Consider the following 27,902-nt stretch of genomic DNA (forward strand, 5'->3'; position numbering starts at 1 on the left):
GCACTGCAAACAAGGCAGATCCAATGAATGGCAGGCTGATAACATACAAAATATTACAACAGCAACATTGGAAGGAGCCCCTCAATGGGAATCTTACATCCAATTCATGGTTAGAATTGAACAACTGTTTACGTATACTTTTTCTAGTCTTTGAGCTCTTATAGATAACAGGGGTTTTTTATCCCATCACTTATGGTGTGCTTGTAAATAAATAAATAAGCAAGCAAGCAAGCTTAACAACTTTGGGGTTTGTTCAACAACTTCCAGGGTGCCCTGGTTTTTACTTTTTGAAATATGGCAACCCTACTATCACCAAAGTTTATTTTCTATGCAGTAACCCTGGGAATGTTTTTTCTTTCTTTTCAGTGCATATTTAAATGCATTTGCAATTATTATATCTTCATTAAAAGGATTTATAGGTTGCTTAGTCCTAGCATAATTTTGATATAACATGTTTAATAAATTACTCACTTTTCACTTTGAAATTCCATGTTGTTGGTGTTTTCCCTCAGCTGTCTTATGCCTGCATCCCTTAACTGCACAGAGATGCATTTTGGTTCAGGGCCTAAAGCAAAAGATGGGAGCCCCTAACAGATTCTGAGTCCTTTTCTTTTGTATTCCTCACAGTACAAACTTATACATAGAATGCTCTCCCAAGGGAAGTTCATCTGGCACCTTCATTATACATCTTTAAGCACCAGGAGAAAAAATTCCCCTTCAACCTTTGCTTGTGTCCTTAAATCTTTTTTTCTTCCCGAGGGTGTGTGTGCTGTTGGTTTGTTTTGTTTTTGTTATGTACTTTGTGGTTTTATTCTGTATTTTATTATTTGAATCACCCTGAGATCTTTGGATGATGGGCGGTATACAAATTTAATAAATAATAATAATAAATACCATGTCTATTTAGAACTAAGTCCCACTGAATTCAATAGTTGTTTATATGAAAATCTACTAAAAGACCTTTTGATGAAATAACTTGAAATTGGCAAGGAATAACAAGGTCAATAGTTGAGTACTCATTATGATTATTTGAAGGGCTCCTGAAAAAGCATGTGTCAACTTCAAGAGAAGGATTGTATTTGTACTTTTTGTTAAATTACAATAAAACCCATCTGGTAAACATCTTATGATTGCCTGTTAAGAGCCTGATAAGCTCTGTTGGATTGCAGTTGCAACTGCAATTTAATGTTTTAATGTTTCTATAATTAAGGATAATAATAAAAACCCACCTCAACAACAGCCAACCATTCAATGCTTAAATTAATTTCATGATGTCACTTCCTTTGTGAGAATGTGAACTTTAATCCATTCGAAATTAAATTATCTGAAATGATTTAAATCACAATGAATTTTCCATCATCTTATGAAAAAAAAGTTTTCCTTTTTAAATAAAAAATCCCTTTAAATTTTGATTAGTTATTCAACGTGATGTTGATGATGACACAGAACTTCGTTACAACACATACAGCAGCCTTTTTAAAAAAAAATAATCATGTTATCATGATATCAGCATCCCAAATTGCCTGCAGTTCTCTTGCTCGCATTAGTTCTGTCTGCCTCTTTGGCCTGAGACTCTCTCCCAGAAACACAAGAGTGGCAGCAATCATGGCAATATGATTCCATTGTGTTTTCCCCAATTTATTTACAGTGCTATTCACTTTCCTTGCAGTCAACAACAAAACAGAGTTTTCTAAAGTAAAATTAAAGCGGTGCCAAATTGCATTCTTAATTTCAGTCAGCACCCTATATTTCCTACATTATCTAATTCTGCTCAGAAAGAAAAAAAACTATAGGAAAATGAAACCCATCAGTTTTTCAAAAACACACATGATTTGCCGAAGTTAAGCCTTAGTTATGTTGTTATGAATGCTATCAGAAAATACAATGTGAGTTTGAATGTATGGAGTCCCATGGAGTCCCTTGGGCTGCAAGTTGCTTTTGAACAAAGTTCTGTACTGAGTACAGGGGGTACCCCAGAGGGTATTGCCAGAGTATTGCTTACTCAGATAGGTATGGTCAGGCAGGAATTCAGGACTTTGGACAGTTCCAAGCATAAGGTTCCAATTAGGTCTGGAGCTCAACTGAGGCTTTTTATCCCTTTTGTCCAGACTACCCCTCCCACACACTGCCTGCTTCCTGAAGAGAAATCTTAAAGGGATAATGCTTTCAGCCAAAAATACCCCTCCATCACCTCTCAGTTAGCTCCCACCTTGTACACTGCCTGCCCTAGTAGGCAGACACCAGGGGGCAAGAAGTCCTTGGTGTAAAGGGGGAAAGTTCCTTAGGGAATAATATTTCTGGTCATCTGTGTTTGAGGAACTCCAGCTCAGGGGGCTCCTGACCATATCTGTCAATGTTTCCCTTTTTTAAAGGGAAATTCCCTTATTCTGAATAGGATTCCTCGCAAGAAAAAGGAAAAGTTGACAGCTATGCTCCTGACTGACATACTCAGGGTCTGGGTTTCATCACAAATGTGCATGTGCATACACACCCACACTATTGGTGCAAATTATTCCAACTGTATAATATCTCTAGAAAATTTCATGATGCCCTTAATTATCCAGTCCTCTGGGATTTCCCCAGGCTAATTGTTTCCATGGTGCCACGTTATTATCAAGTTGTTTTCATCTCTCATGCCTGATGCCAAAGAAGTGAGTTCTGTCGTGTGGATTTAAAAAAACAACAACAACACAACACACATTTGTTCCATGTTTCTAAAACTTATCTATTTGTTAAGTGTCTTCTATTTCTTTATCCAGACCAGGAAGCAAAGTGTCATGGGAATTTTCTATTCCTCCCCTGTCTTGAAATCAGTGGTAACTTTAGATTCTGGATTTAGTGGTCTTTATAGCCTCCTTCCTTGCTTTAGCTGGCAATGTGCAGGACTGGCTTGAAATTGTTGTGGGCCTTTAGGCAACAGAATATCATTGGGCTCTCTTTGGCACAGGACTCAGCTATACTGGTAAAGAAAAAGTTATTTATATGTGTTGTATGTGCTATATACTCCTGCCAACCTAGCAGTTCGAAAGCATGTCAAAGTGCAAGTAGACAAATAGGTACCGCTCCGGCAGGAAGGTAAATGGCGTTTCCGTGCGCTGCTCTGGTTTGCCAGAAGCGGCTTAGTCATGCTGGCCACATGACCCGGAAGCTGTACGCCGGCTCCCTTGGCCGATAAAGCAAGATGAGCGCCGCAACCCCAGAGTAGGCCACGACTAGACCTAATGGCCAGGGGTCCCTTTACCCTTTATGTGCTATATAACATTGTGCCACCAGATGATGATGGGAAGTCCCATTTTTCTCAACCTGTTTTCCCTGAAATGCTTCTTTGATGTGTGTAGATCCAGTCACAGTCGCTTCATTGTCACTACTTCCATTTTTATGTTAAACATTGCTTTGTTGTCTATCCCATGCCTCTCTGCTGAGTGAGCCCCCTGAGTTATGCTCCCAAAGTCTTGTCCTGATGGCCCCACTGGCTGGTGGAGTGGAAAGAGAAGCTACGTTATTCTCTCTCTCAAATGCCAAAATCTAATGCCTCCCTAACCAGATCTTAACACATTTACTTGAACATGTTTTCCACTGTGAGATTTAGATAACATTTCAACTTCTACTTACGGCAAAAGCGCCGATCACTTTCACAATTCAAAATACAGCATCTACTTTCAATAAATACAGCCAACGTTCAATAAAATATTACCTTTTTAACCAAAGGTTTTTTAAAAAAAACAACAACAATAAAATGTGGCTGTAAACATTAGTTTTCTGCAACATTTCACCCATGTGCAGCCATGATATTGGAAATTTTATTACATATCATCTTGGGGATAATTGCAACCTTTATGAAATTAAAACTTTATCTGTGGTGGGCTGTGCCTGGCTGCTTTCATAGTAGCAATGTTAAAAGTGGTGGATTCTTGCTCTCCCTTTCCTGGTGATTGCCTATTAGTAAAAATTAATTAGACACTTTAATAGCACTCCTGGTTAGAGCAGCAGTATGCTCAGTAATTGGATCTTATTAATTCATCTCATGTTTTTTTCCACTATGATATAAAGCAAAATATAAAAATGTAACATAGCTGCAAAAAGAAAGCACCCAATACATTTAAAACAAAATAATATATAAGGGGGTTTTGAAAAAAACAAAACACTATTAACAAAAACACATTAAACCAGAGTTGCACCAGAATGAATTTGCCAGGAAATTCTTCCAATGCGCTTACAACAGCTGTGAGCTATGATGGCATAGTATCCTTACTATGGGATGCAGAGTTGAAAGAGCAATATACAGAAAGAAGTGCAAGGACACCATTTGATAGCTCCAAGAGGTATCAAAGAGCTCTTGAAAATTCCCAAGAAAAACTAACAAGTGTGCTGGATCCAGAAATGCCCTTTCCTTTGACAAATGTAGTAGCTCCTTCCATTTCCATAGGGGATTTTGATCCAGTAGAGGCTACAGAGCGCAAACCACTGAAAAAACAATTTGTAGAATGAAATAAAGGATACATCCCCCTCCCCAAACCCACCCCATCTCAGTCACTTTGAAAGTAATGGTAACAAAACACCTGCGCCCTACCCATGAGAATGTGTTGAGCGCTGAAAAGTTCTCCTGCATTTTTAAAACCATTCTCCATCAATTAATGAGAGATGAAAATGATAAAAGGAGAGAGAAAATTGCACTCCTGCCTCCAGCACAATACGCAAGAGTCATTTGAAGGCCCTACAGTGGGGCCATGAGAGGAAATGTGACAACTCAACAGAGTCAACGTTGCCCCAATATTTGGATTAGAGTGAAGCCCGATTACCAAGCACTGTGATACTTCACTATTAGTGCCCCTCAATGCCGAAAGACCCTTTCTTGACTCACTCTGCACACAATGAACAGCTCATTTCCTAAACCAGGTGAGGGCCACACATAGCCTGGGAGTACTCTTATGTTCTTTGTTAGTAAAATAAAGAGGAACTTTGTTTGCATGTACAAAATCAAAGAAGGGAAAACATGGATAATATGTCAGAATTGGCTTTTTCGCTGTAATCAACATGTGATGATGGAAGGCAGTAGGCAACAGTGAAACCAAAGGTACCTATGTACTTTCAAAATGGATATAATAAACAGGAAATTGGTTTATATAATGAATAGTCAATCATTCTTTAATTTAATCCTCTGAATGCAATGGCTGCTACATAATTAAGTGACTACTCAATAGTTAAGAACATAATTACAGGAGCTTCCTGGTCTTAACTTCATTTTAGAAGCCTTGAGGTTTCTTCTTTCTTTCCAGAATTACATCTATGAGAAAATATTGGTATAGAGGAAGGCAAGCTGATCCAATGTTCTATTTTTACTCTGTCCTCACATGCTATGTGCTCCATTCAAAATGGATCCTTCTCCAAAGTCAGATCAACCTTGTAAGATTTCATAGTGGATGCAAAAAAAAACCAAACCAAACAAACAACTATATTCATTAACGATGTAAATCGGTGACGGAGAATCCTTTTGCTTTCCAGGTTTTTGCAAAATGTTTCTGAAATGACTTAAACATGGCTTCTGTTCAAGACACAGAAGGTTTAACTGAGAGCATTCAGCAAATAACAAGCTGTAGTTACTACCTCCCTTGTAAAATGGAGTGGGGGTTGGCAAGCAAAGGAACAGTATGTTCCAAAAATAGTGAGGAGAATTTGTCTTCCCATCAGAGCTGATTACCTGAACCTTAAACTGGATTTGCAGAAATGGTATCACTTCCACTGATTTCATAGCGGGAGGAAATTATTGAAGAATATTTTTTAAAGCCCTTGGCACTATGTTTAGATATTGTTTTGTTTTTTTTTTCAGCAGCTGTATAATCATCCGATGAGAGGTACCTCCTGTGATTGAAAGCTGTAGACTTTGGGATTTATCTGGAGCTATTGCTATAACCCACACTGGGACCACAGGGTGAAGGGTGAGCAATTAATGGTGATGATATTTCTACTTGTTGGTGCTTTCTGTGCAACAAACACATGGGAGAAGTCTTATAGGATGCCAACATGATTGATGGGAGAGCTATAGACACCTGGCACAAGACAGCTCATCTTGAGTGCCATGGGGGGCTTGTGGCACAGAGTGTTCCCCACCACCATTGCCCAGTGCTTGAAACTCCCTTTGTTTTAAGTGCATTTTGCGACAGGGAATTTCATTAGCCCAATCAGTTTATGAGCTCTGGGCACAGTACTGCGCCTAAGATTTCAGATTAAAACTGCGGAATGAAAGAAAATGAGGACTCTTTTCGGCCTCCCCACTTCCAGCTACTCTGAAGACTGGAGAAGAGACCCTCTTAAAAATGCTAGGGGGTGGGTAGGGAAAGGACTAGACTGTGTGAAAAATGAACATAAAATTAGTTCATTCGTTTTCAGCTTTGTATTCTTTTTATTAAAAAGGACACCTAGACATTCCATTGTTGTGTCCATAGCCTAGGATGAAGGTGCCATTTAGCTCCTAGCTTTCATATCTCAGTTTCCAACACTGCCACTGCCATGCGCTGCAGGCCAGTTAGCCCAATGGCTAGCAGGAATTGTCAGCCTGCATATTTGGCTGACTGCAGGCTGGCCTGGAGGTGGGGTTGTGGAAAGCGGAGTTCATTTGTCTCCACCATGGTTTTCCTCTCAGGTCTGTTCCCCAGGCTTGAAACAAGCCCACCTTTGCACTCAGCACTGCAGTCCCAATTCAGGTGTCCCACCCATGTTTTCACATGTCTGACACAGGGGTGGTATCTGGCTTGACCTTGCTATGGAAATACCAATTATTTTATTTAGGGCTAGGGAGGAATTTCCCCCTCAGACGACTTGAGTCTGTCTCAGGGTTTCACATACCTCGTAGCAACTTTTGGTGGAATAAGGCATTGGGTCATGATTGGGGTGTGTGTGTGTGTGTGTGTGTGTGTGTGTGTGTGTGTGTGTGTTAAGCCTCTGCTTTCCCCTCTCGGGTAAAGGGGGTATCGTACTGAAGGGATCCTAAGGAAGGTGCTAAGGGCCATAGAACCCAGCAATCCTGTCTGGGTTGCACCTACAGTGGTACCTCGGGTTACATACGCTTCAGGTTACAGACTCCACTAACCCAGAAATCGTACCTTGGGTTAAGAACTTTGCTTCAGGATGAGAACAGAAATCATGCTCCAGTGGCGCAGCAGCAGCAGGAGGCCCCATTAGCTAAAGTGGTGCTTCAGGTTAAGAACAGTTTCAGGTTAAGAACGGACCTCCGGAACGAATTAAGTACTTAACCTGAGGTACCACTGTATTTTATGTATGTCATAGGGCTACCCTTTTCTCAAGATTGACCCCCAGGTAATCTGGCGGGTGGGCTGGATGAATCCAGAATTCATCCCAATGCCTTTGCAAAAACTCCTTTACATCTGTAATCAACTAAGTTGTGGCCTAGTTTGTACCAAATAAGCTTGGTACTGTTGTCTGCCTGTTCTTACACACTCAGGGTGGTGGGATCATTGTGCATGGCAACACAAGTACCTCACTTATCTCTGTCTCTATCTCATCTTTAACGTGGAATGGAGGAAGTTCTTACAGAATCCAATGCAGAATCAAGCTGAGATGAAGAGGCAAACCCATTTAAAATATTAAAAACAGAGTTGAATCCATATCTGTATGTATTCAAATGCATGTTTCAAGCAAGCCGATTCACTGCTGTGTTTCCAGATGCATAAAAGTATTGCCAATTCCTGTCATACGCTACACTTTTAGGGTTTGTTCTGAATAAGACTTGCAGCTTGATTCATAAAATAACATAATTAAGATCACTTATTAGGGTGCCAGAGAAGTGTAGAAGTTAATCATTTCCTGTTGGGCTCATTAACGGACACTATTTATATCTTTCCCTCTTTTCTCCCCTAGGGAAGCACCCACTGACTGTAGAAGGCAGTGGGTTTTATTATTTAATGATATGAATTGGAATATTTGTTTACAGCACCAATCTGAACATTATACTGTACCAAGATGGGTAAAAGGGATCTAGGGATCTTCTGATTTATCTCTGAGTGATCTGTAGTATATATCCTCCAAATGTTGTTGAACTACAATTTTCATCTCCGTGGCCACTGTGTTGGGACTTGCAGCTCAGCAACATTAGGAAGGCCTAAGGTTCCCCACACCTATTATAGCAACTTAGCTGGGAACAAGTCCCATTGAACCCAATGGGGCTTTTTGTGAGTAGGTGTGTGCCCAGAGTGGCAGGCAGCAAAATGGTAAAACAAGACAATGAAAAATAATTGAAGGCAAAAACACTTAAAAACATTAAAAGCTTGCAGTAGGCATATATAGAACCATGCTGTAAAAAAGCTTTCTCTTCTTCTGAGTTGTGAAACGAAGATACTTTGGAAGGAAGCTACAATTTCCTTCCAAAAGGGAAGGCAGAGGGGGGCACAGGAAGGACTGTAAGCCCAGTTATGGTACTGGAAATAAAATTCTGGGCATCCTGTTCCTTAATACTAAATGTATGCTGACCCATTCTTAGCCACTGTTTTGCTCTTGGTTGTGGATGGTTCAAGTAAAAAAACACACAAACTATATCCTCCACAAGCCTGGTGTTCTTTGTGCATCTGCACTTCTTACAAGTCTAAAGCTGCAATCTGTTTTCTTCTAACAGAAAAGAAGAGTTATTACTTCCCATTTTATCTTCCCACCCATTACAATAGATATGAACTCTCAGTTGAGAACCATGATTAATATTATAATATGTTGGATTGTTGCAACAGTATAACAACACAAAATGGAAAAAAATTCCACCTGTAGTACATAGGATGAAAAGTGACTGGCCAGGCCAGTGGATCCGGTTTCTTATTAGTGGAATTGCAAGCCCCAATTCCTGAAGTATTTTGTATTATTCTTCACAAAGAAGCAATACTTTGTGCTACTGCTGTTGCAGTCCAGAATAACCTAGCACATATGGAAATAAAACCAGGGCAGAGATGAGAAGTGAGATTGAATATATATTATTTGCAAAACAGTGCTTCAGATCCCCTAGTAACAACTCCCAGTGGCTTCATATAAATGTTAAATAGCATTAGGAATAAAATTATGCCGTGAAGAATCCTGCTGCATAACTGAGAAGGCCAACGAGCACTCTACCAAAGCTGCTTTCTGGAATTGACCCAACAAATAGGAACAGAACCACTGTAAAACAACGTCCCCAGTACCCACCCCACTAAGCCAGTCAAGGAGGATACAATGGTAAATGCTTTCAAAAGGCACAGAGATATAGAGGAGACAAAGCAAGGTTGCACTCCCTTAGACTCACTGGTTTCCTCATGCGTAAAATAGCAGTGTTGGTGATCAGGTGAGATGAGAGGAAAAGGAGCATTTGACAAGAGACCACTTTTAAGAATCCTAACCCAGGTGGGTCTTGGGTTGTGTCCTGCCAACCACAAGTCACGCATGAGAAGAAGGGTGTAGAGTGCTGGGGGGAGCCCATCCCGTTACCTTCAGAGGCCAAGGGAGGAGAGACAGTCCCACTGGCTACCTGTCATGCCCTTCCACAAAGCAGAGAGATTCACTAACAATGTGGGAGGTCATAAGGCAACCAGAAGGAGAGGATGGACAGCTGGAAGAGGAAAAACTTGGCACTGGATTGGCTGTCTGCAGCAGACCACACCCTTTGGAGAACAGTGTGCCTTCAGGTACACCAGTCTCATAGGGAGAGTGAATCTCACAAGTGAGCATGTTGTGTATTGTCTTTAAAAGCTGGTGTGAGAGATGTGGCTGTTTGTTGAGCTTTTGTTCAGTCTCGGGCTTACGAGCCGCTCTTGAACTTTATAGCTGTGTCTTTGGCAATCTTTATCCATAGCCTGACCTATTATTGTAAGCCTTGAATAAAGGTTTATTTCTTACTTGCATGTAAAAAAGAAGAAGAAGAAGGGGGAGCATTTGGAATGGAATCAATAAAACAGCAGCAAAAACATAGTTTGAGAGCTAAAAGGGGTTTTAAAAAGGCATCACTTCTGATGGTATACACATATTTCTTTCATCCCTCTATCACCTCTGGTTAAACACATTTTTGAAACCAGATAAAACCTTGTTTCCAGAGGTGAAAATGAGATGAGTGTATATGCACCACATGCAGCAATTCCTCTTTTAAACTTCCTTTAGCTCTCCAAACACGCTTCTGTTTATAGTCAGCTTGGGAGAAGCTCGGTAACTTTTTAAAGGCAGCTTCATAGAAATGCAGCACTAAATAACCCTAATATGTGGAAGCAATGGCTTTTTTGTGAGGATGAGCTTGTTGCCTATCCTTGCATTATTATTTATTACATTTGTTTGGCACTTTATACAGCTAAGGAGTCTCAAAGAAACTTAAACAGACAAAGGTGTGCATACACAACAGCAGTTTAAAGTGAATTGATGCATCCGAAGTGGGGGTGTTTTTCATGTCATCCACACGACACCATCCTCAACCCAGCAGTGCCCCCCCCACATACACCCCATTGAATTCAGATTTTCCCAATCCTTTGACAATGCTATAAGTGAAGGGAAAGGGGGAAATCTAAAATAAAAGCACATGTTACCAGAGTGTGGATACACTGAAATGCATCTTTTTCGTTGTTTTTAATGTGCATGGTGTGTAAACACACACATCTAAATCTACATCTACACACACGTATACATATATATTTATAACACAACTATTTTGTGCCAAACTGCTGCTGAGCAAATAGCTATTACAAAAATACAAATGACCCAAGCTGCAGCTACAGGAGGCAGGAAAGGAAAGTTGAAAAGAAAAACACTCTCTCCAGACCCAGACCCAGATCCCTCTCCTGCCTTGGACCTCTATGCTTGTCCTTGAAACATACCATTTATATTTTTCTCCAAGCTGCACCACATATTTCTGTGTTTGGCAGGGTGGGGACGGTATGGAAATAGGACATGCCCATGTTCTTTGCCCTGACAGGGTGCTATTCACTGAATTGCAGGGCCTACACACAAGTATATTTTTGAAGCTTCTATTTTGTGCAAATCTAGCAAGTCAAGCGTGCACTATTAAAATAAAAATTCAAACACTGCCACTTTCCCCACTATGAAACACTGCCTTTCATGATAGCCTGTTGCAGCATTTATTTCACAGACAAAACACAAAACACAGAAAAGGTCTGTGCAGACAGGTAAACAAACACCTATGTGCATTCCGACAACAGATCTCAGGTTTTCAGAACTTCCAGAGGACCCCTGTAGGAAGTGAGGGAAGGGGAAACACCACACAGCACAAATGCATCCCATTAAGTACCACCAGCTAGTGTGGATGGGAAACTTCTAGCCAGATTTAAAATCACAACTGTGTGATCCAAGTGCACATTAACACCTTGGTGTGTACACAGCCTCTGTCTCTTTTATAATTCAAGGACCTTGAGTCAACATTCAGTGCATCTTTCTGTAAATGATTTTTCCATTGTTCCTGTTCTCTTGAAACTGGCCACACACACACTTATTTTCTGGAACAACTGTGTGAACAAAAGCCAGCAGGAATTTTGTTCATCAAGCTTGAATGTCTTTCTTGAACTATACTCCTGGAAGACCAATTCCAACATAAACATCTTCCAAAAGGGTATCTATGGAGACAAACTTTATGTAGGAGCAACCTGGCAGTGAGTGAATCCAATTAAATACACAGCAGGTTGTAAACAAAGAGGAGAATCACAAGAAGCAGACTTTGCAAAGAGCTTTCTCTACAAAATATGGAATAGTGAATTCTCTCTCCCCCCCCTCACCCTGCATCTTCAACCCTGGTCTCTAGTCTTTTAGAATCTGTTTTTCAGGAGTAAACGTGGAGCTGGAAACAGAATGTTCACCACTCTGAAAAACTAGAGCATTCAAGAATGATATAAGCAGTTCAGAGATCCCTACAGAATGCTATATGTAAACAAAATTAAAAACCAAAAAGGAAGGTAAAGAAGAAGGAGTTATCTAAGAATTATGGAGAAGGGGGACACCAACTACCTTCTATCGATTACTAATTTAATTACAGAAACCTGGAGGAAGCATGCAGAGTTGGTGACATTAGTTTGAGAAAATCATTGTCTTCACAGACTACTACAGTCTCTAACCTGGGAGTGCCTAATAAGATTCCAAAGAAAAAAGTGTTCTTTAAGTAAAAGGAAGCATGCATTCAAGTCCTAAATAATATTTATTTTTTACAATACTGATTCCAAAATTATTTATAGCTAATATGAAGGTTGATAGATCAGTCAGTAAAGAATGAGACTCTTAATCTCAGGGTTGTGAGTTTGAATCCCATGTTGGGCAGAAGATTCCTGAATTGCAGGGGCTTGGAATAGATTGGTTGATTTCAATTAAATTTCAAATTTCAATGAAGAAGTTAATGCCAATTACCATCTGCAGCTTCATCCTTGCAATGTACATTTCTATTTTTGTGCTCCATCTCTTCAAGCAACCAAGCCCTGCCTCAGCTTTGAGTAGGCTATTATCCCGGGGATTGGCAGTGTATAGATTCTCTACATTTAGTAAACAGAGAACTGTACCTTTTCTTCTGCTTGGGGATTCTGCAACTGAGACAGATGTTGAGACTGTTACAGTTTTGTCTTGTTTTTTTGGCTGCCTGATCAGAAAGATACATTTCTTCTACATACTGTTATTACGTTGGCTCTTTTCTGATGTCGTTCTTAGTTAACAGGTTAATAGCATGTGTGGTGTTCTGCAAGCATTGCAGTACAATTCTGTGCATGTCCTCCCCAAAGGCAAGCCATTGAGTTCAACGAGACATATTTCGAGGTAAACTGTTTAGGATTGTTTGAGGGAGCTTACTATGTCACTATAACCAGGGCAGGGGGTCTATTTGCCATGCACTGTGTCTCCTCGCAAAGTGACAGAGGGAGGATTAAAGTAGTTCTAGCTGCTTACTGTTATATTGCTCTTCCACCCCATCACAAACCAATACTGTAGGGCTGGAAATGGTGCAAAAGGAAAGAGTTTAAGCATCTGCAGCTTTTTAGTTCTGAAAAAAAAAGACTGAACATGATAGAAGTTTATAAAATTCTATGAACTATGGAAAAAGTGGATAGAAAGATTATATCTGTTCTTGAAGTAGAAGTCATGCAATAAAACTGATTCAGAATAGATAAAAGAAAAGTCATTCTTCATATAAATCTTAATTAATTTATGTAATTAAATGCTATTTGAGGTAGTGGTGGTTGCTAGTTTATATAGGTTTTAACAAGGGATTAAAGAGAAAGTTGCACTTGAGTCTTTCTGAAACCAATGGCACAACTTAGTTGTAACTAAGAGAGTTCCCTCAATTTCAATGAAATTTATATGCAACTATATGTCTCTGGATTGGAGGTAGTGTGTACCACAGCACACTTTTTCCCCATCACATCACTGATCACAATGTTCTAGCATTCCTTGAAGTTTGCTCCTTTCTTGTGTTTTCTGTTAAACAAAAGCCAACATGTATAGCTTTAAAGAGGCCATTCAAGCATAGGAATTTTGAGCATCTTGAATGTGTACAACATGGATCCAGAATCATTCTGCACCCATCGTTCTAAAGTCTCACTGAATCCAATGGAGCTTATTCCCAAGGTAAGCTCCAAAGTTTTCAGGTCATTTAATTGAATAGTACACAATGCAACTGCTAAGACAGAAATGAATTATTATGGTTATGAGTTAGAAGAGTTCTCAGTTGCAAGCTCCAATGAAATTAAGAAGAATTAAGGTGCAGTTCTTTTGGACAGAATCTACCAAAAACTTCTCCTGGGCATGTTCAAGCATAACTCCCAGACTTTTTCATGGGATCTGCACGAGCTCTGCTGATAAGAAGCACAATTTGAAACCGCAAGGTTCCTGCTGTGGAGCTGGATCCCTTCCAAAGCTCATTAGGAGGTTCGCAAGAAGACAAAGTCACCCTTTGGTGAAATTTAATAGCTCTGCACTGCACCCCAATCTGCATAACATACACTTGCTTGAGGGAGTACTGTTGCAGTCACTGCTTCCTTGTCTTCTCTAAAGCCATTTCCCCTTATGCAGAGTACAGTGCAGTACAACTAAGTTAGCAATATACAGAACACACTGTAATACATCGGCTCAGAGAAGCAGTAAGGTAAGCAAGGTAAGAAAACTTACTTCTTCATTTATTCTCAGGCATAGAGCAGAATCCAGCATCTAAAGTCCTTTTCATTGCAATGGGAAATAGTTGGGCACATGTCTAAATTCCTACTTAAAATTAAGGGTGAAAACAGAAGTAAAACATAAGAGAGAACTGAAGCCAGTTTGGTTTGGAAGTGCCCTCATCCCCCTGTGGCCCTTGTTAGGGCTGAAAGTGGTCTAGAGCAGTGTTTCCCAACCACTGTTCCGCGGCACACTAGTGTGCCGCGAGATGTTGCCTGGTGTGCCGCGGGAAAAATTAAAAAATTTGAAAGATTTTTTTTTAAAAGTCAAATTTTCGATTGGGGCGCCGTCACTAGATGACCCCTGGGGTTCCCTCCCTCCCTCCTGCTCTGCGCCTCCCTCCTCCTCCTCCTCCTCCGGGGAGGCACTTCCTGGCTCTCGGCCAAGGCTTGGCGGCTGCCACTCACTCACTCGCTCGCCCACCCGTCCCTCCATCCCTGCACCCGGCCTCTCCCCCTCTGTCCCCGGTGCGGGGGCTGCCGGGATCCATAGTCCCCTCGCCCTTGGGCTCCGCGCCCGCGCGGGGTGCACAAACTATGTTTCCCAGCGTGGCCTGGCGGGCCGGGCGTTTTGTTTGAAGCGCTCTTCTCCCGGCCATGGAATGAGTGCAGCGGCGGCGGCGGGGCGGGCAGGGGCTCTTCTGCGCAGACCCCGCGCAGCCTGCCTGCGCCCCCGCGGAGATCGGGCGGCAGGATGGAGCCCGGGGATCCCCGCGGAGGCGGAGCGGCGGAGGCTGCCCCCCAGGTAGGGCTGCGTCGGGGGTTTTTTATTTTTGCAATGCTGCATCCGCGCCGGAGGGGACGCATCGGACCGCGGGGAGACCCCTTGGCGGGCGTGCAAGGCAATGCATGCGTGCAGGCGTTGCATGGAGTGCAGTGCAATGCAATGGCAACGCAGCGCCCTGCATGCATGCATGCAACTTCCACCGGCGCTCCGGACTTGGCAGGTGAGGGGGGTCCCCAGTGGGCGGCAGAGAGAGCCGGGAGGGCAAAGGGGAGCCGGGGGGGGAGCAGCGCTGCTCCCCGAGCCGAGCCCGGGGGGAAACTTCGGTGTCGTTGCGCCGGGTGTTGGAAGCAGAGGCTGGCGGGGGCCCCTCACCTGCAAAACCTGGTCGCCTCTCATATATTTTGTGCATTGCATTCATCGCCCGCTTTCTCCTCCAAGGAGCTCCCGGGGGCGCGCATGGTTCTCCCCGTGTTATCCTCGCAACAACAGCCCGGCGAGGTGGGTCAGGCGAGTGGCCCAAGGGAGCACCCAGGGATTGTCCTAGCCAGGTGGGGTGATTTGAACCCTGCTCTCTGCCCGGTCTTCATCCTCATTTAGCCCCCACATGTGCATGACTGTGCATGACTGAGGTTTTCCCCCCTCGTCTTGGCTATGCTGTGAGTCTGTGCTGTTAATTAATGGGGTTCTGCCTTCGGAGAAGATGAGCCAGCCTTCAAGGAGGTGATTATGTAATTTGCTAGCAATTCATGTCCCTCCCGGCGTGACGCTGCGCGCTGACGTCACGGGGCTGTAATGGTGGTGTGCCTCGAGATTTTTTTCATGAAACAAGTGTGCCTTTGCCCAAAAAAGGTTGGGAAACACTGGTCTAGAGATATCCAAATCTACATAGCATTTGGTTGAACCCATTCGTAAAACTCTCTTCTTTCAGTTCGAGGAGTATTTTTGCACAAGGGTTCACAAGTTCAATGAAGTTACAGCAATACAGGAAGGGGCATCCTGATTACTGAGAGAGCTCATGCATGGCCATGCTTAATTGGGATTGGGATATGTCACTTTAACTTCACTGAAGCTGTAACCACTGGTTGAACCAGTGTTGAGTCCCACTGGTATGTAGGTATGTAGATCAAAAAGTGGATCATATAATGGGGAGTAAAAATTCTACTGTGACTTCTGCTATAAAAATATGCTTCCCCATACGACTGAAATACATTTGGCTGGATCTGTCCTATCATTCATTTGTGGAAAGAATGTGTTTTGATTCAACTGCATTATTATTCTTTAGGTATCAGGTATTAAAGCACAGAGCATTCGTTTTCTCTTGTATTATTGATCCACTAAACACCAATGAGAAAAATAAAACAAGAACATCATTTTAAACAAGCAATTAGAATGAATACAATCAACCTTGTGTTGGTGGTGATTAGTGATCGAAAACAAATGATAATGCCAATGTTTACAGCTTTTCCTAGGATTACTGCATTATTTCTAGTAATTGATATGGCAAAGTTGTCACCATCTTATTTCATTCATTCCCATCCAAAGTAAACAAATAACATCTGTAGAATAAGCAAGGAAAAGGGGACTTGCTGAAAGGTTTTCTGCCCTGCCAGCCATTGGTGTGGAATAAGGGTGGGAAAACTCAATGAGATGGCATCACATCACAAAACGAATTTCACTAGGTATTTTTGTAACTCCAGGTTCAACATTATCCAATAGACCACAGCAACACAGTAACAATAAAAACTTTCTCAAACATAGTAAAGGTAAAGGGATCCCTGACCATTAGGTCCAGTGGTGGCTGACTCTGGGGTTGCAGCGCTCATCTCGCTTTATTGGCCAAGGGAGCTGGCGTACAGCTTCCAGGTATGTGGCCAGCATGACTAAGCCGCTTCTGGCGAACCAGAGCAGCACACGGAAATGCCGTTTACCTTCCCGCCAGAGCGGTACCTATTTATCTACTTGCACTTTGACATGCTTTCGAACTGCTAGGTTGGCAGGAGCAGGGACCGAGCAACGGGAGCTCACCCTGTCGCGGGTGAGCCAACCTTCTGAATGGCAAGCCCTAGGCTCTGTGGTTTAACCCACAGTGCCACCCACGTCCCTTTTCTCAAACATACTTCCCATTAATTAAACCAAGAATACCTTCAGATCACTGAGTTTCAAAAGACCGCAGGTATGTGCTTGAAAATACATAAGAATATAATAACATATTAGAAATATATTAGAAATATCCCCGCGGGATCAGCCAGACACCTATGGAAAGAGTGCAAGCAGCACTCTTCCCTGAGGATTCTGAGACAAGCTGTATGGTGCATATTAAGTTCATATGGGTCACTGACCAGGCCTCCTGTGCCCTCCATTTCCTTACCTAGAGTGAAAATGGGCCCAGGAACAAACTTGCTACACCACTATGTCTTTCAAAAAAGTTTGTCAGTTGTTTATTTATAGGATTTCTGCATTTGTATGGTGCCCCATAGTGCCAAGTTCTTTGGGCAATAAATAAGCAAATATCCATGTAAATAAAAAAACAAAATCAGAAACTACATAAAACAAAAATGCACCTAGTTCCAAAACAAAAACAAAAACCAGATATATTAATATTCTAATTTAGAAATGCCTAATATGTTTCCTTGGGGTTCCCAAGGAACGCAGCTTGAAAACACTGCTCTAAATAATTTGCTTGGAGAAGAGCAGTGAAGATTTCTTTTCTGTTTCTAGTTTCTTTCTTTGGAATTTAAATCTATACAATGGGGCAGTGTAAATGAAGCCTTAGAATGGGAATAGTTCATGATAACGAATACAGTAACAGTTTACAAAGAGAATCATACTTCTGAATAACCAACTTAAAGCAGTAATTCAAATATATCTTCATCTGCAAGCGGTTTTCATAATTGTTGGGTGAATTAAGTTCATTTTAGGGAACAACTCTGAACAATTTCTAGTTCATCTTCATGTTCCCTCTCCCTTTTCCCTCTGACTGCACATGTGACCATTCTGCATTTATAATTTATGGCAACAGGTGAGAAAATGAAATGTTAGCAAACCTCCAGGCTACATAAACTTTAGAAGCTGCTTTTGTGTTTATTTTCCATTTGAAATAAGGATTTTTTTGTTTTTTGTTCTCTCTTCTCTCTCTTGCAGAAGAGTCTATTTGAAAGCAATACCTTTTCTTCCAAGTTCTTTATATTTCAAGAGTTTCCTTTTTCTTTTTTAAAGTTATCCCAATTCAGGTAACACTTTATGAAATGACGGTGAAAAGGGACGCGAAGAAAGGTTGTTTTGAATGGGTGAAGAAGGAATATGTGCTGCTTTGTGAAAGATGCACTTCTTGTATTAAAATCACTGAGGCCCTAAGTCCATGATTCTACTTCTGGTTAGTGGATTTTCTGAAGAAAGAAATATTTGTTAGCCTTAATTTATTATTATTATTATTATTATTATTATTATTATTATTATTATTATTATGTGATGAAGGTGCCCAGATGACGACGACGATGATGATGGTGATGATTTCCACCTTAGCAAAAGATACAGCATACCACTCACTCAGAAAGCCACTGACAGGGAAAACACAAAACTTCCACTATCGCAAAATGATGCTTTCAGTTACTAAGGAAGCAATCCTGTGCACAAGAAGTTGCCATAAACCAAGGCAGTGCGAATGAAGCCAGCATGAAATTACACCAGATCCAAACTCCATTCAGCAGCCGGGCTGCTGCTGCTGCTGCCTAAACATGGCAGAGGGGAAAGAAAAACCTTTAAAATAATGTTCTCCTCCCCCCCCCCTTTTATTGAAAAAGAACAGGATATTTTAATGTCATCGTCATTGCAGAGGTGTCTGTGAAGGGGATGTATTGATTGGAAATGTCTAGTAAACCAGATTAGTAGTTGGATTCCTATTGAGGGTATTTGGCGACACAACATAAAAACACCCTAAAGATCCCAGGCCTCAGAGAGGTTAGGCTGGCCTCAACTAGAGCCAGGGCCTTCTCGGCCGCGGCTCCAATCTGGTGGAACGCTCTGTCACAAGAGACTAGGGCCCTGCAGGACCTGACATCCTTCCGCAGGGCCTGCAAGACAGAGCTGTTCCACCAGGCCTTTTGTCAGGGCGCAGCCTGACCCCCTCCTCTGGCAATCTGCACAAAATTTTGCTTGATGGTTGCCATTAATTTGATTTTAATTTGATTTAATTAATTTTATAATGAATGTTTTAGAATGTTGAACTATTTTGATTGTTGTTAGCCGCCCTGAGCCCAGCTTCGGCTGGGGAGGGCGGGATATAAATAAAATTTATTATTATTATTATTATTATTATTATTATTATTATTATTATTAACATGATGATGTTATGGGATCGAGGACTGGAGTGATCATTCTGTGATATTATGGCAGTGAACAGAGCTGTATTATACCTTTTGAATAAAGGTGTTTAATTTTTTATTTTACTTTTTTAATGTTGTATGCCAGCTTGCCAGGTAACATGGCTGCTGAGCCGAAAGATCTTAGGATCCAACCTAAGCCCCCACTCTCTTGGTCACAGCTGCAGAATGCGACTCCCCCCCCCCACCTCCTTAAACTTGCCCCAGCTCTGCTGGGATGAGCAAATTATGCTGGAGTATCCACAGCTAAAACAGGCTTGGGGTCTTAATGCCATCTGAGCCAGACTAAACTGGGAATCAGCCAGTTTAGTTGGACATCCATTGCATCCAAAGCTGTTCGTCCTGGCAGGTATTACCATAAGATTGCCCCTCAGTCACTTAAGGACTCTAAAGCACCAGGTGTCAAGAGTGTGCCAAAAGAAGAGGCATATAGACAAGACTGAAATATTAAAAGGAAGATTCAATATGACAAAAGGGGAAATTAATCCTAGTCCCAGATTCTGCCAGAAGTGTAAAACTCTGAGGCACTTCTAAAGAATGTGAGCAAAACCGGTATTACATTCAAGGGAACACCAAGAGGTATCAATATAATATGTCAGGGCTCCATAGTACTCAAAATAGGGTTTTTATGGATGAGCCAGAGGCATAAATCTAAGGTAGTTAATTTGATAGCTGGGAGAACATTTTGCCATTGAGTGAACTGGAGCAGTTAACTTTTAAATTCCACTGGCTGTGGATAACATCTATGTCAGGGATTTTATTTTTTTAACATGGTTTCTTTCTGCTCAATTTAACCTCATTCAAAATTTTGACTGGCTCTACTGATGGTACTCAAACTTCATCACACTGTGCTTTCGAAAGTTTTCTGTGTGGTTTAATAAAAGCAGTCATTTCCCCCATCTCCTGAATCCATGACAACTGTAGAACATTGTGACAACCAGTCCGAGCACAATTTGTTTCTGTGCACAATTCAAAGTGTTGGTGTGGACCTTTAAAGCCTTCAATGGCTTTGGCCCTGTATAGCTGAAGGAGCATCTCCACCCACATCGTCCAGCCCGGACACTGAGGTCCAGTTCCAAGGGCTTTCTGGCAGTTCCTTCACTGCTGGAGCTGATGTTACAGGGGATCAGAAAGAGGGCCTTCTCGGTAGTCGCCCCTGCCCTGTGAAACACTCTCCCAGCAGATGTCAAACAGATATGTGATTTTTAAAACATATCTGAAAGCAACCCTGTTCAGGGACGTTTTGAGGGTTTTATGTTGTACTGTGTTTTTATTATCTTTTTGTTGGGAGCCACCCAGAGTGGCTGGGGCAACCCAGTCAGATGGCTGGCATATAAACAAATTATTATTATTAGTCAAGACAGAAATAGCGTACTTGGGTTCTGTCAAGGGTCACAGCAGAATGTAGCCCTCCTAGCCATGTCTGGTCTGTAGATGGGAGGATGTGTGAAAGAAAGGCAGAGAGTGCTATCAGTGGCATTAGCACATTAATGGACGGATGCGGGGCCCTGATTAGCAACATAAGAAAGAACACAACCTTCCATCTAATCAGACCAATGGTCCAGCTAGCTCAGGACTGCCCACAATGGCTGGCAGCAGCTTTCCAGGGGTTCAGGCAGGGAATCTTTCCCAGCCCTGCCTGGATATGCTGTGGACTCGACCTGGGACCTTTTGCATGTAAAACAAATGTTCCTCAAGTGAGCTATGGATCTTCCCCACCCACTGCCTCTGATGACTCCTCTGCCACAACTGGCTGATTGCCATGAGAATTGGGTAGCCAGAAAATGCGGGCACTGTCATACTAACTGCAAAGCCTGCTGATGAGTTCTTGAGCTGTTCAATACTGAGGAATCAGAAGAAGCTCCTGTCCCAGTAAATGTCCCATAGGAAAAACCAGGCAGATGGAAGCTAAGGAGCAGCTTTGGCTCATTTCAAATATATACCTTGCTTCTCACCCTTCATCCAAGAAATTCAATTGTAGCCTCACCCAGTGGGGTGAGAGGAAATCGCCTTTCCAGGGTTAACCAGTTAGTTCAATAGTTTGATTTGAAGTTGGTTTCCCATATCAAAGTCAAACATATTCCAGCCATCATATGGTCTCCTTTTAATTGTGGAATTAGACTATTGATAGCTGTAATACCTTCTTCTCCTACCCCAAGATTGAAATGGAAAAGAAAATTAAATAAAGTGAATTGAAGTTTACTGAGGCACCCAAAGAAAACTTGGAGAGAAAGGCTACAGACATTTAATAGGAAATCGCTTTTTGATCATTTATTTGTCCCAAACAATGTTTTGCTAGGCAGTTCACAGGAACAAGTGCATTAACTGCTATGTAACAAATAAAAAATTGTGGCAAGGAGGAAGGGATTGCCAGAGTTTCTCCTGTCTCCCAGATCCAGATAAATAGTCACAAAAATGTAATGCATTTTGGCTGATTCAATTTTTGCTAACAGCAAATTTTAATAAATAGAATTTTGTCCTAAGGCATTTGATCTTCTTAATGTTAACTTTAATCAGATATTCCACTTTCCAGACAGTAAAACCACTGAGTGAAGCTAACCTTAGCAAATTAATATAATCCGTGACTGTCTTTGATATCGTACCACCCATACAGTTTGGTTATATTAGGTAGGAAAAACAGCAGCACATCTCTCTAACTATGTATGAATGCTAGCAAGGATTTTAGAGCAAGCCTGTGCTGGGTATTTTACATCTCCCCCCCCCAAAAAAAAAACACCGAAAAGTTTAGACAGCGCAAGGTCCTTGGTAGACAAAGCATTAGGGAAACCTCTTTTAACACCACTGAATCCTTGGGGCATATAAAAAAAAAATTGAACTCACTCTCTCTACCATTTATGGGTTTTGTTTTTTTAAAAAAGGTATATTTAGAATAGCCACTTATCCTGCTCTGCAGTGAGCGGTGGTTGTGGCCCGGCACACCACTGCGCTGCGCCATCTTTGGTCTGTTGCCACGTCCCTCCCGGCTGCCGCGGTGGTGCTTGGGTTTCCGCCAAATCCCAAATTAGCCAATCCGTGGGGGCTTGGGGGCATGGCTCAGGGAGCAGACCTGGCTGAAGCATGCTTCACTCAGGTCTGCTCGCTGGCTATTTGTCCCGGCCGACCCTGCGCACTGCAGCCCAATTGGCCACCCTCAGATAGAGAGTTTGCATGAAACAAGAGGGTTTCCCATTTTCTGATCAGAGCTGCATTCACAACCACCACGTCCGAAGAATGCATACAAGAATGTACACAATCAAAGCCACACTTAAGGGTACCAGTGTTTCTAGTGACCGTTGAGCTAAAATAATTCATGAGAGAGAAAAGTAGAGTGCGAAACTGAACTTCACTTCCTTCGCATGAAATATTCCCATAAGAAGAAAGCAACCCAGCGGTGAGCAACATTCCAAAGACACTGTGTGTTATATTATTTTGCTTTGATTTAGCCATCTCAAGCATCAATAGAAGAAAACAGACCCCTTTCTCCTCTCCCTCCAATGTGTGCACAGTTTCTGGTGAGTAATCCCTTCATCCATGGAGGCAGCTCTTTTAGGGTGAATGGACATTAACCTCAGCCAGCCTTTGGCCTGTCCCTACCTGCCTGCCTTCATAATTACAACTAATGCAGGGGATGGCACCAGCTGATAGCTACTTCCTCTTCCGTAGCCCATGAAGAACTAAAAAGGGAGCAGAACATAAGGAAAACTAGAATTAGTTGGCTCTGGCTCTATCTATTGTTGGCTTCCTTGCCTTCTGTCCTACCAGTATCAATGGGTCCCAGCGCCCCCACTGCCTGTACAGTCTAGTCATGGTTATGGATCCCTGATGGACAATATTAAAATCCTAGACAAAAAGCTTAATTCCACGGTGGACTTGAGAGCCTGCCGGAAAGTCCATCCTTCTAATCCTGAGAGACAGAAAAGGGTTAAATTAGGTGTTACAGATGTTGAAAATGCCATCAGTGAACTTAACCCTGCTTGCCTAGTAGCATAAACTAGATCAGGGTTTCCCAAACTTGGGTCTCCAGCTGTTTTGGGGCTACAACCCCCATCATCCCTAGCTAGCAGAACCAGTGGTCAGGGATGGTGGGACTTGCAATCCCAAGTCTGAAGACCCAAGTCTGGGAAACCCTGGACTAGATTTACTCATACCCTGATATTGCAAGCTCCCTCCATGCATTCATTACCCCAGCACTGATGCTCCAACGCTGCCCCAACCTTAACCTCAACTTCAACACGTCCAGCATGGAAGCTGGCATGCATAGACCTTTGTGAGCAAGAACCCTGAAGCTCCAGCTTGCTTGGAAAACCTGTGTGCATCAGCTTCTCCTGCTCACATTTCCATGTGGATGTTAGGGGCAAGGGATGTTTGCAGAATCAGCTGAAATAACTCCTGAGAGAAACCAAGTTGAACCCAGTAACTTCCTTCATGTGAAATATTCGCACAGAGGGAAAGCAATCCAGTGGTAATCTATATTTCCTCGTTTGAAAATGTAGCCATTTGCTTTAATGTAGGGGTGGGGAACCTCTTTCAGCCCAGGGGCCACATTCCCTTCTGGGTAACTTTCATGGGGCCACATGGAAGTGGTGGACAGGGCCAAAGGAAAAAGTGTGCAGAGCAATGGATATACATTTTACTTTTGTCCAGTATACAAGGTCACACCCTTTGCCCTCTCCTCCATCCCAGCAAGCAAGAGTCATCATCAGAGCTCAAGGGCACATTCCACTCAGTCAAAAACACTGAAGGAGGAAGTGAACTAAAGGATGGATCTACACTCGTGGTTTTTAACATTAAGGAAGGGTTAAGGAAGGGTTTTCATAGTGTAGATGGACACATGACGTCATACCTTTAAAGTTCACCAGAGGGTGTTGCAGAGCAACCAGCAGTAGGGAAAAAGTGTTTTGAAGGAGGAAACAAAGGTAAGAAACGCTTTTAATTTACAAGTATGCCCTGTGACATTCTAGAACCATATATTTAATATAGTTCTAATAACATTAAACAGGTCCATGTAGATCCAGCCAAGGACAGGGGGAGGAGGTGTCCTAGGGAGGGTGTGTGGCCTGAGAAGAGTCATAGAATTGTAGAGTTGAAAGGGGCCCTGTTTAACCTTTGCAATGCAGGAATACGCAGCTGTCCCATACAAGGATTGAACATGCAACCTTGGCATTATCAGCACTATGCACTAACCAACTGAGCTATCCATGTACTGAGTACCAAAAGCCATTTGGAAAGTTCTGGACAGCTGCATTTGCCCCCACCCCACCCGAGTTCTCCACTCCTACTTTAATGCAAGGTTCTTTACTAGCCCAAGAATTGCCACTCTCAAGCCTCTTGAGTTGCATTAGCACAGCATTCTACCAATAAAGCTTCAAAACTGTTCAAACCATTTGCTTCCCATCCCTTTCAGCAATCAAGCTAATTACACCTACGAATAATGCTGCACGAATTAATAATGCAGCTAATAAAGCTGGAACCAGCAACCCTGAAGACCACGTTTATGAAACCATCTGATGATTGACACCCGTGTTTTAATATACAAGTTGAGATTTCTTAAGTATCCCAACTGGATAATGAAGTGGCTGTGAACGGAACACAATGAGTTCTGAATTATGTGACAAGGTACAATAAATCACTCTCCCCCCTCCCTCCCATGCTGCTTAATTTATGCGAGTGAATGGCTCATTTCGCTGTAGAACTGCTGTTGTTCCTCATATTAAATAAGCAAACCTGGAGGGAACAAGTAGGACAAAGATAACCCTTTTGCAGCTGGTGCTTAGCACCTGTGTCTGACACGTTGCACTGAAGTTTAAATAGGCCTGCTATTGGCCATGTCAGGGGAGAGGGAGGGAAATGTAGCAAGAATATCATATTGTCTTTGTTTGGCTCTCCTTGGAGGGTTAAAGAGAAAAAAAGAGACAAGAAATCTGCTAGCAGAGTTCTCCTTTAGTAAATCATCCACACAAGACTCCGGAGTCTTGCAACAGTTTGGATTACAGGTTAAAGTAAAACATGCCTATAAATTATTCAGTCAGACTAGGCAATGATGTATGAAAGCCACACACTGTAAGAAGGGGAGAAACAACAGTAAAGATTGCTCTGAAGAGGTGGGGGATAAACCTTTCGTTTATTACATTTGGAACTCAAGAGTGACGTTGGGCGAGTTTTGTATGGGCAATATTCGTAATGCTGTAAGCGGATGCACTCATGCATACGTGTTTAGGATTAAGCTGCAACTCAGCAGTCCGTTTATTCAAAAATGGATTTACTTCTGAGGACAGCTCAGGAAAGTGCATTTAAAATTTCAACTTCTCTTGAATCAAGAGCCATATTTTGTCAAAAGAGATTGGGGGTTGGGGGTTGGGGGAAGAAGTCCTTACTCATTTTAATTGCCATAATTCAGAAGCTTTCGGTACAAATAGTGGTCAACTGCTGTACTTGCCTTGTAATCCCACCCAGGAGATATTTCACAGTGTGTCTCACTCCTTACGAGATTTACGTCTTAAAATATGTCTGGAATGCATTAGCAGCATGGTAGAATTTATCAGCATACTGCCACCTTAGAATATTTAAAGTGGGAGGTTGGGACTGAAATCTTTCCGTGGCCTAGATGCAGGAATGGTAGGTGTGTTGATTATATGAGGGTGTTATGTCAACAAAAAGGAAAATTATATGAAATACTTCTTATCTAAAACTATTTCAATCTAGCCTCAGGCTTACATTTGGTAATGTTACGCATGTTGGTCACCCCAGTGAGTGACCTACACTCGGAGAAGGGCTGGAAGAGTCTGACGATGCTAATTCTCCCAGATCCCATGATGGCTTTTGATATGATCAGCCATAGTATCTTTCTGTAAAGTAAAGGCCTTTGTTTCAGTAGTTCTGTTCCTAACTGAAGAGATGATTTCAAGAAGGTAAGTGCCATGAGGCTCAACCCTGTAGCACTTGCACCATCACATCCTATCTCCCATCATTGTTAACATAGACATGGAACTGTTGAGGGAACATTTCCAAGGATGAAACTCTTGCAGTGAGTTGGTGTGGGACTACTTCTGAAGACTGTCCAGAAGTTTCTACAAGCCCAGTGCATCTGACAGTGGCAATAATGAAGGGTGGTGTATCATTCCATGCCCCCCAAATAAACAAATAGCACTGTTTTACCTTTCAAGGTTGTTGTAAGGACTGTTGAAGTAGCATATATGAAGTGTTTTGAATCATATAAAAGGTAAAGGTAAAGGGATTCCTGACCATTAGGTCCAGTTGTGGATGACTTGGGGGTTGCAGCACTCATCTCGCTTTACTGGCCGAGAGAGACAGCATTATAACACATTCTTATTTTAGCGGTTTACTTGTGCAGGGCCGGGGAGAAGCATCTTGTGATATTTAAGTACCTTTTGGGTATGATACAATACCCTATGCAATGCTCAAGATTTAGCTGAGAACCAACAGGAAAGCTACACAGTCAAACACACACACTGGATTCTAAAGGTTTTGTAGTTTAATCTGCCAAGCACTGAGCTCCTGCCCAACTGTTCACACATTCCTTTGGAATCCACATGAGATCCATGCTTGATGAATTATGCCCCTTAACAGAAAACATTAACTTCTGCAGTAAGATCAGATTAGTAAATTTATAAAGAACCTGCATCATTTGCTTTACAAAACAATTCCAATAAGAAGCAGCCCATTAAGGTTGCTGAATTACCACTATAGACTTGTTAATTAGTCATTGTTATCAACAATAAGATTGAATAAATTAAATACCAGGCAGTCATCATTCTGCAACACAGAGAAATGAACTGAAAGATTTATGCTCCTCAACAGTTGTGAAAATGTATTATGTAATTACTACTCCATCTTAGATTAAACAGAGGGAAGGCAGGCCTTTTCGCAGCATCAAGGAAACTTTCTACAATAAGGGAATGGCCACTGCTTACACTGCTATCCAGAGGCCCTTATGAAACACAATCATGTGTATATTTCTTCATTTAAGAAGGGCACCATCTTGGATTTTATTCTTAAAGGAACTACCTTTTAGTGTGGAACAAAAGATTCAAAGATCCAGTCTTGGGGAAACCTTTAAGGTTAAATCACAAAAACAAAGAAGCAGTGCATGTGTTTTGATTCTTCTTGTTATTAATACTTCACAATAGTCACAGGAATTTTATCAACACAATCCTGCGTTCAGCCCTTTTACTATTATTTCCAGAGTCTCCTCAAAGTCAGGCAAATCAATCTTTATCCATCTACCACTTTTACTGGAGGTATGTACAGAAAAAGTTTTCTTTGTTTTATGTATATTATTATGACATTCTCATTCACTTAAATTATGGGCTTCTGGGACATACATATAAGTGTTGGTGTTGATTCCCTGTAGAGGATTCAAGTGGATACATCAGCCTGGATACATCAAGTAACTGTCTTGGGGTCAAAATTACAAGCAGTGTGGGAGGGCTGTGGTACCGGGAGGTGGGGCTGCTAATCATTTTCCTCAGCATTGATTCTGTTTGAATTTAACATTGAATAAAATGCATGTACTTTCATAATCCCTGCATCTACCCTCTCTGATGGAACCTATGTATCAATGCTCTATTTCTATGCTATGCGGACTTCTCAACCCCAACTGTTCCATCCCACCCCCAATATCTT

General features: G+C 41.9%; 1 protein-coding gene across 2 annotated transcripts in view; it reads right to left on the reverse strand.

Annotated features, from left to right (window-relative positions):
- NALF1 (NALCN channel auxiliary factor 1) overlaps window positions 1-27,902 on the reverse strand; it is a 343,012-nt gene that overhangs the window by 153,327 nt on the left and 161,783 nt on the right. The window lies entirely within an intron of this gene.

The sequence above is a fragment of the Podarcis liolepis genome, assembly GCF_965112155.1.
Source record: "Podarcis liolepis genome assembly, chromosome: 4".
In the NCBI taxonomy this organism is placed as follows: Eukaryota; Metazoa; Chordata; class Lepidosauria; order Squamata; family Lacertidae; genus Podarcis; species Podarcis liolepis.